Raw genomic sequence first — 10,932 nt, 5'->3', positions numbered from 1 at the left:
ATCCCCCTACTGGGCATATATCCAGAGAAAACCATACTTCAAAAAGATACATGCCCATCAATGTCCTCTGCAGCATTATTTACAGTTGCCAGGACAAGGAAGCAACCTAAATGTCCATTGACATATGAATGGATAAAGATGATGTGCTACATAAAAACAATGGAAAATTATTCAGCCATAAAAAAAGAATGAAATAATGCCATTTGCAGTGACATGGATGGATCTAGAGATTGTCATACTGAATGAAGTCAGACAGAGAAAGACAAATGTATGATATTGCTTATGTATGGAATCTAAAAAATATGGTACAAATGAACTTATTTACAAGACAGAAATTGAGTCACAGATGTAGAAAACAAACTTATGGTTACCAAGGGGAAAAGTGGGGAGGGATACATTGGGGGACTGGGATTGACGTATACACACTACTATGTATAAAATAGATAATAAGAACCTAATGTGTAGTACAGGGAACTCTACTCAATACTCTGTAATGGCCTATATGGGAAAAGAATCTAAAAAAGAGTGTATATATGTGTGTGTGTGTGTGTGTGTATATATATATTATATATATATATATAATATATATATATATATATAACTGATTCACTTTGCTGTACAGCAGAAACTAACACAACATTGTAAATCAACTATACTCCAATAAAAATTAGTAAAAAAAATAAAAAGTTGTGTTCTTAGGCCATAAGTCTCACAAAAGGCTATCAGCATATGTAATATATAATATATATGATATTTTTTCTATTAGAAGCACATTTAAATTATAACTGAGGAGGTCTGATACTCCTCGCTCTTTTACAGCAATCTCAAGAATCTGAAACCATATTCTTATAAATAAGGATATGTTTCTCTTCCAACCACACATTTATGTATTAATTCATTCAACAATTATACTGATCAACTAATATGCTCTGGAGACTCAACAGTGAACAATAAAGACAATTAAATGTTTCTTAACATATACCTATATTTAACATGCTATCATAGCAGGCATACAATGGTAAAATTAATATAATATAATATGATATAATGTCAGGGTTGTGATAAGTCCTAGAAAGGAAATATTAAGTCTCTCTTATAGCCTTCCAAGATAGCCATATGAAGCAGGAGGCTCTAGGATTTTGGAAGTCAAAATCTAGGTACATTCAGAATAGCCACTCCAAGGAGACTGAAGCATAAAAACTCTAAGGTCAGTAAAATAAATAAATTGAGCTTAATCAAACTTAAAACCTTTTACACATCAGAGGAAACCATCAATAAAATGAAAAGACAAGCTATGGAATGGGAGAAAATATTTGCAAACAGCACAACAAAAAAGAGGTTAATATCCAAAGTATAAAAGCAGCTCATAAAACTCAATAGCAAAAAAACAGACAACCCAACCAAAAAATGGGCAGAAGACCTAGATAAGCATTTTTCCAAAGAAAATGTATAGATGGCCAAAAGGCACATGAAAATATGCTCAACATCATTAATTATTAGCGAAATGCAAATCAAAACCACAATGAGGTATCACCTCACACTGGTCAGAATGGCTATCATCAAAAAGTCTACAAATAATAAATACTGGAGAGGGTTTTGAGAAAAAGGGACCCTCCTACACTGTTGCTGGGAATGTAAATTGATGCAGCCACCATGGAAAACAGTTCCTCAAAAAATTAAACATAGAACTACCATATGATCCAGCAATCCCACTCCTAGGTATATATCCAGAAAAAAAAGTGAAAACTCTAATTTGAAAAGGTACATGCACCTCAGTGTTCATAGCAACACTATATACAATAGCCAAGACATGGAAACAACTCAAGTGCCCATCAACAGATGATCAGCTTAAGAAAATGTGATATATATATATATATATATATAATATATATATGTATTATATACACACATGTATATGCACACACACACAATGGAATACTACTCAGCCATAAAAAGGAATGAAATATTGCCATGTGTAATGACAGGGAAGGACCTAGAGAATATTATTCTAAGTGAAGTAAGTCAGAGGAAGACAAATAATATATGATATCACTTATATGTGGAATCTAAAAATAATACAAAAGAATCTATATACAACACAGAAACAGACAGACATAGAAAAGAAACTTATGGTTACCAAAGGGGAGAAGGAGGGAGGGAAAAATTAGGAGTATGGAATTAACAGATACAAATTACTATACATAAAATAGATAAGCAACAAGTATTTACTGTATAGGACAGGGTATTATATTCAATATCTTATAATAACCTATAATGAAATATAGTCTGAAAAAGATAATCACTTTCCTGGGCACCTGAAACTAACACAATATTGTAAATCAACTATACTAAGAAGAAACACTTTGAAAAACATGATAGCTATGTCATTTTTATTACTGTTTTTGTTATTTTCACTAGAATCATCCTGTCAGTTACCTACCTCAGTCCAATTTCATAGAACATCCTTTCTCAAAGTATGTTCCTGTGATACTTAGTCTATTGGATCTCAGAATATCCCATGTTCTCCCAAATCTGAATACTTGGCACTGACAGTTCCTTCTGGTTGAATGATTTTACCCAACTGTACAAGGACTAACAGTCTGTCCACCTACCAAAGTGCTATTCTTTTTAAATAATCTTTTAAATGTACCCTCACCTGAGAGCATTTACTGATTTCCCTAGGTAACCATAGGGAACCTTCTCCCAGGCTTCTACTTTATTCTGCAAAGTCTTGTACCATAGCTTATGACATTGCATCACCTTTTGTGGTCTCCATTTTAGTCTCACTTCTAGACAGTAAATTTCTTTAAAGAAAGACAACTTTGTCTCTATGTACTCAGTCCCTGACATAATCATCATCATCTTCATCACCATGGTCACAGAAAAATGTTTATTGTATTTTATCAAGAGATATTTATTGTTCTATGAACCTTACATATATTATATGAATAATGGAACCTTCCTACTGGTAAATTATGCTCCTTCTAGAGCATGTGAAATGTAAACACAGAAACCTTCGGAGACTTGCCTGAAGTCATGCAACTCAGGATGACAGAGCCATGTTCTGTAACTTCAGAGCCCAATTTCTTAATGCTATGCTGAATAAACACTCAAATGTTTTATGAATAATGTGTACATGATCCCTAAGGTAACTTTTAACCCCAACAGCAGTATATTTTCAGGGAATTATTAAGCAATTAAGCAACTCGTGTCATGCACTAGGCTAAGTGCTGTGAAGGATGGAAAAGCATGACTATGTAAGACATATATCCTACTTCCAAACATAATTTGGTTGAGGAAAAAAAATGTAGCATATATGAAAACACAAATTAGATGACAAAAACACACTAAAATGGACTGTAATGAAATTAAGAAATGCTAAAATTCAGTGAGGGCCAGAGAATCTGGAGAGGAATGTTATTATGAGGTCATTTTAAAGAGCCACTAATGTATTATATTGTACTTTAAAATTCTTCCTGATTCTTTTAGTCTGAGAATGCAGTAGTCTTTACTTTCTGTGAGTCTAACAGATAAGCAGTTGATTGAAACAGTTACAAAATTACTGTTATTTCATAGAGCAGAATGCCAGAGATGCTTTGTGTATTGTTGAGTTTTGAGCACATAGGAGGAAAGTGAATTTAGTGTCACTATCTTTAAAATATTACCTTAAATATGAAAATATGAGTATATAGATGACTAAATAGTTGAAATTTGAACACTTGCCTTGCCTGCCTCTCCTGTTCTCCCCTCCACCTCCCTCCTATGCCCCCAGGACCAATGTGGCTGGGGAGGAGGGGGGCCTTGGAGGGCAGGGGACTGGCCTGGGAGCTCAGCAGTCTCCCCAGGCCTGAATGAGCAGGTAAAATGCCCTCCACTCCTCTCCTTGTCCCGGAGGGCCCCTCCCTCCCGCCTCTCCTGATCTCCCGGCCTCCCTCTTATACCCCCAGGACCCACGCGGCCTGGTGGGGTCTTTGGCTTGGTTGTAGGTTTTTCTTTCATCACTTTAAGTACGTCCTGCCACTCCCTTCTGGCCTGCATAGTTTCTGCTGAAAAATCAGCTGATAACATACAAAGGAATCCCGATAAGGTTATTTGTTGTTTTTCCCTTGCTGCTTTTAATATATGTTCTTTGAATTTAATTTTTGTTAGTTTGATTAATATGTGTCTTGGTGTGTTTTTCAAAGGGTTTATCCTGTATGGGACTCTCTGTGCTTCCTGGACTTGGGTGACTATTTCCTTTCCCATGTTAGGGAAGTTTTCAACTATAATCTCTTCAAATATTTTCTCAGACCCTTTCTTTTTCTCTTCTTCTTCTGGGACCCCTATAATTCAAATGTTGGTGTGCTTAGTGTTGTCCCAGAGGTCTCTGAGACTGTCCTCAATTCTTTTCATTCTTTTTTCTTTATTCTGCTCCTAGGCAGTTATTTCCACCATTTTGCCTGCCAGCTCACTTATTTGTTCTTTTGCCTCAGTTACTCTGTTATTGATACCTTCTAGTGAATTTTTCATTTTAGATATTGTATTGTTCATCTCTGTTTCTTGTTCTTTAGTTCTTTTAGATCTTTTTTAAACATTTCTTGTATTTCATCAATCCGTGCCTCCATTCTATTTCCGAGATTCTGGAAGATGAATCTTTATTGTCATTACTCTGAATTCTTTTTCAGATAGATTGCCTATTTCTTCTTCATTTATTTGGTCTTGTAGGTTTTTACCTTGCTCCTTCACCTGTGACATAGTTTTTTGCTGTCTCATTTTTGTTTTTAATGAGTGAGATTGTGTTCCTGTCTTACTGGTTGTTTGGCCTGAGGCTTCCAACACTGGAGTTTGTAAGCTGTTGGGTAGAGCCAGGTCTTGGTGCTGATATGAGGATCTCCATGAGATCTTACTCCAATGAATATTCCCTGGAGTCTGAGGTTCTCTGTTAGTCCAGTGGTTCGGACTCAGAGCTCCCACTGCAGGAGCTTTGGCCTGACCCCCGGCTTGTGAACCAAGATCCTGAAAGCCTCATGGTGTGGCAAAAAAAAAAAAAAAGAAAAAGGTAAAAAATAAAATTAGACTAGGAAGCTAACAGTTATGTTAGAAAGAATATAAAAATAAAAATATAGATGAATCAACAACTGGAAGGTACATCAGTACCACAATAGTAAAAAAAAGGAGGAGGAGGGAAAAGAAAGAAAAAGTGGGGGGTGGAAAGGCCTTGGCTGTGGAGGGTGGGGCCTAAGCAAAGGTGAGGTTTGGGCAGTGGGAGGGGCCTATGCTTAGGACCCACAGGGATGGGAAAGGCCCTGGGGGCTGTGGGGGCTGGGGCTTAGGCTCAAGGAACAGAAGGGGCCCAGTCATGCCCACCAACCCTTGGTCTCAGAGGGAAGGGGACCTCACCTGGGAGCCCAGCAGGCTTCCTGGGCTCCAGTGGGAGGGGCAAACGCTCCTTTCCCGCTCTTCCCACCTTCCTCTCCTAATCTCCCTGGGTTTCCCTCCTATGCCCCCAGGACCAATGTGGGGGAGGGCGGGCCTTGGAGGGCAGGGGACCAGCCTGCGAACTCCACCTCCTAGAGTAACAGAAATAAAAACAAAAATAAACAAGTGGGACTTAATTAGACTTAAAAGCTTTTGTACAGCAAAGGAAACCATAAACAAGATGAAAAGACAACCCTCAGAATGGGAGAAAATATTTGCAAATGAAACGACAAAGGATTAATCTCCAAAATACACAAACAGCTCATAGAGCTTAATATCAAAAACACAAACAATCCAGTTAAAAAATGAGTAGAAGACCTAAATAGACATTTCACTAAGGAAGACATACAAATGACCTAGAGGCACATGAAAAGATGCTCAACATCACTCATTATTACAGAAATGTAAATCAAAACTACAATGAGCTATCACCTCACACCAGTCAGAATGGCCATTATCAAAAAATCTAGGAATAATAAATGCTGGAAAGGTGAAAAGGGAACCCTCCTGCACTGTTGGTGGGAATGTATATTGATACAACCACTATGGAGAACAGTATGGAGGTTCCTTAAAAAACTAAAAATAGAACTACCATATGACCCAGCAATTCCTCTACTGGGCATATACCTGAGAAAACCATAATTCAAAAAGAGACATGTACCACAATGTTCACTGCAGCACTATTTACAATAGCCAGGACATGGAACCAACCTAAATGTCCATCAAAAGATGAATGGATAAAGAAGATGTGGCACATAGATACAATGGAATATTACTCAGCCATAAAGAGAAACGAAATTGAGTTATTTGTAGTGAGGTGGATGGACCTAGAGTCTGTCATACAGAGTGAAGTAAGTCAGAAAGAGAAAAACAAATACTGTATGCTAACACATATATATGGAATGTAAAAAAAAGGTTCTGATGAACCTAGTGACAGGACAGGAATAGAGACGCAGACGTAGAGAATGGGCTTGAGGACACAGGGAGGGAGGGGAAAGCTGGGGCAAAGTGAGAGTAGCATTGACATACATACACTGCCGAATGTGAAATAGTTAGCTAGTGGGAAGCAGCAGCATAGCACAGGGAGATCAGCTCAGTGCTTTGTGACCACCTAGAGGGGTGGGATAGGGAGGGTGGGAGGGAGGCTCAAGAGGGAGGGGATATGGGGATGTATGTGTGCATATGGCTGATTCACTTTGTTGTACAACAGAAACAAACACAGTATTGTGAAGCAATTATACTCCAATAATGAACTATTTTTTTAAAGAAAAAGGAAGTTAAAGGTCCAGTGGTTAAGACTTCACCTTCCAATATAGGGGGTACAGTTTTGATCCCTGGTCAGGGAGCTAGGATCCCACATACCTCATGGCCAAAAAACAAAACAGAAAACAGGAGCAATACTGTAACAAATTCAATAAAACTTTAAAAATGGTCCACATCAAAAAAAAAAAAAAGATCTTAAAAAAGAAAAAGATGTAAAAAATTGTATCCAGAAGAACCAAAGAGGTTTCTTTTAAAATTTCCCAGGCCAGGTGGTCCAAAATTACCTTGAGGTGAATGAATTAATAGATGTATATTATATGTATCCGTTATGCAAATCACTAGATCAAGGAAATTCTAATAAAGATGTGCTGTTTGAAATAATAGGCTGGAAATACTAAGATAGGTGAAGAATAAGAAGCTCCCACCTTTCAGAACATTTGCATCATATGCTTTTAAATATTAGAATTGGAGATGTGCATAGTGAATCTTAAGTCCCCAAAACACTGTGCTTTTGTTAAGTCTAAATCAGAATTAATTATGACTTTTTTTTCCCCTAAACTAAAAACTGAATAATTTAAAAGCTCACAGTTCCATCCTGGTAAACTAATATTCAAACATAATTTTTTATATATTTCCTAAAATTACTGAACCACCAAAGTATCCTCTATATTAAACTTGAAGTAACTCAATATCTTATTCAGGTTAAGGTTTCTGATAATAAGATAGGCCTATGATTTAACACTACTATATTTAGAAAGCTCACTATGTTGTATGTGTGTATGTGTTTGAATTATCTCTATCATCCAGTTTATGTTATCTTCATTTGTTCAGTTCTTTAAAAAATATATATTCACACAATTATATTTGGTTGAATAGGTACATAGCTCTAAATTCTTACTGATGAGTTGAACAGTTTCTTTAAAATTAAATATACATTCAAATACTACCCTTTCTGCATTGCTCTTTCATGGATAGAAGTAGCAACAGACATATTCATGGATTTTCCCAACTGAAGAAAAAAATTTGCATTTTGAGGCAATCACATATTTAAGCCATTCCTCCTACAAGTTATAGGAATAAATCAATGGTAAATGAAAGACTGAACATGAAAATATAAAAAATGTTTATATTTTTGTCATTTCTTTGTTCAAGTTTCCATAACTGCATTTTCTATTTAAGATTGAATTTGATGTCATTCTTTCACAGAGATTGGTAGATAGAAAAAAAGAAGATAAAAACTAAAGCACTGAAGTAGACAACAAAAAACAATAAAAAATAGATTAAAAAACAATGAACCTAAGGAAAATGTATGTGACCAGAGGAAAAAGAGATCTGAGAAGACTCAAATGCTATTGTTAAATTCTGTAACTAGTAATAAGCGTGATCTTGGGTGAGTAAACTGGTCCAGAGTGATTTTGTGACTAAGTTTTAAAACAAAATGGTTATACTAGATAGTGTTGAATGGCACTCTCAGACCTCAAAATTGATTACTATTTTATTCCAAAAGCATGGGATGAAAGAGAAACAAGGATATATGATAATCAAACAACTAAAAAGTAAAGGGAGCAAATGAAATGACAATTTAGCAAAATAATTCAATTATATGAAAAATTAGTAATGATGAATTAGTGAACCAAGGGAAGATTTTTACCTAATTATAGCCATATTTTCTGTCTTGTACTTAATGCTAATCAATTCAACATAATTGATCTTTATTAATTTTTTTCTTTAGTAAAATTGTAGAGACTCAAAAAATAAAATCAGAAGCATGAAAACACAGGAAGTATCTGTCAATTAAAGAATGACCAGAAAAAAACTAGTTTGAGTTTGTCCACCTTAAATTGTAGCTCTGCAAATAATTTGAGCATACTCTGAGAGGAAATAAGAGAATTTGGAAAAAAAATTCTGGTCCAAAGATTTTTATCAGTGATCAATTCTCTTGAAATCAATGTGAAATGAACCAAAGACCTAGGGCTTTGGACCCAAGTGTGTATCCCAACATTATCATTCACAGTTAAGTTTCTCAAATAAGGTTTTTCTCTCCATTTAAAAAGTAATTTCAAAAAACTTCAAATATTTACATCTACTGGTTATATCAGTTAATTTAAATGTAGCAGGAGAGTGATGTTTTCTTCATTCCCAATCAGTAATTGAAATGGTAGATCCATCACTCAAAAGTCATAGAACTTAAAGGCAAACCTTTATATACCAGGCATTTTTCTAAGCACTTTGTCTATACTGAGTCATTTTATCCTCATAACTATATACAATACATATGTAGGAGAAGAAGCTGAGGCACAGAGATTTACATAATTTGCTTAATGTCAAAGAAAGTATAAACAAAGGAGCCAGGATTGAAATACATGTGGTCTAGCTCCAGGATATATTATTCTTAAAACACTAACACTATAGTGATATAAATATGAAAGAAATTTTAAAAATTGTTAATAGCAACTTTTAAAAATGTGTCCGAAACTATGGAAGATAGAAAGATTAAGTGCCCAACCTGGCCAAAGGAAATATGCAGATGAATAGCCAAAAGGAGGTTAAGAAAATGGAAGGTCAGTGCTGTTAAATGCCATTAGAATAATGCCTTCTACTAAATAACTTCAAATACTTAAAGATAAATTATTTTAAAAGATTTTATAAATACTAAGAGGTTAAATACAGAAGGCTGCAGAACATATTAGTGATACTATTAATACAGGTAGGCCTGTATGGTATTAGGACACAGATGAATCACTTAATGTATTTATATATTACCCAATTTAATCCTTATGACAACCCTAGAACAGATTCTTATGACCCTCCACACTACAACCTTGTCACCATTCCTATGTTACAAGTTAAAAACCTACACAGCAACAACGAAAACTGAAACACAAAGAGATGGGGTAACTTGCCCAGGGATGCACAATAATTAGGTGGTGAAACCTAGGGCTTCTAGCCCCAGATTCAATACAGCCCACCACCATGCTGAGCTGCCTCTTGATTCAATGCACTGCTATACCGTCATTTTAGATATGCTGATCTGACCTCTAGATGTGCTTGATGACTTAGATTAAGTGCTGACAAGGGGAAGTTGTAGAAGAAAACACATCTATACCCATAAATTATTGCCCCATTATATTTACAACTAGTCTGACCCTAACTGCCAGTAGTAACCTGGCCCAGATTTAGCAAAGGCCATTGAGTTTTAACATCTGAGCATTCTTTGGAGTTTCTCTCTAGATATAAGACTGTCTTCTCAAACAGAAAGATAAATTGGTGGGAAATTTTAAATGCCAAAGAAAAAATTAGGTTTATGTAATAGCAAACAAATAAAACTTTTTTATCTCAGTGAGCATAATTCTTCCAGTTTTGTTTTGTTTTTTTGCGGTACGCGGGCCTCTCACTGTTGTGGCCTCTCCCGTTGCGGAGCACAGGCTCCGGACGCGCAGGCTCAGCGGCCATGGCTCACGGGCCCAGGTGCTCCGCGGCATGTGGGATCTTCCCGGACTGGGGCACGAACCCATGTCCCCTGCATCAGCAGGCGGACTCTCAACCACTGCACCACTAGGGAAGACCCTCAGTGAGCATAATTCTGAACTAATCCAACCAACATTAGTGTAGTGCACACAAACAGGAAGACAGGGAAGGGTAAAAAATTTAATAAACAGAAACCTCAATTAAATAGAGTCAGGAAACCAGAATGGGGAGCTCCCATGCCATGCCCTGAAACAATAGCAGAGCAGAGCCCAACAGGGAGAAGGAAAACTCCTCTTCTTCCCTGGCAACAACTCGGCCAATGAAAAGCCATGGACTCTTTATTTACTAAAGCCCTCCCAACTTTCTTCCCTATGAAAGTGTCTCCTTCTCTTGCTGTCCTGAGACTTGCATGTGGCTCACAGTGGTTGCAGACCCTGAATTGCAATTCTGTGCTGATTCCACCTTTGTTGGAGAGTAAACTCATCTTTGCTGGAGAAATTTGTTTTCTGGCAGTCTATTTGTTTTAAGTCAGAAGATAAAAATGACAATGATAAACCTCATCTTTCTGAGACATATACAGTCTCTATTTTTTTTTAATCAAACATTTAAAAGAGAATTTCTTCTTTTCTCATTTTGGAGAGAACCCCTTTTACCTAGTCATTCCTGGTCCTATTGAACCAAGCCCTGTGACCTCTGGTTAGGCTGCCAGGATCCAGTATTTAAACAATTGTAATCTGCAAAGAT

Source organism: Globicephala melas, chromosome 2 (assembly GCF_963455315.2).
Source record: "Globicephala melas chromosome 2, mGloMel1.2, whole genome shotgun sequence".
NCBI lineage: Eukaryota > Metazoa > Chordata > Mammalia > Artiodactyla > Delphinidae > Globicephala > Globicephala melas.
Note: the sequence above shows the minus strand (reverse complement) of the source record.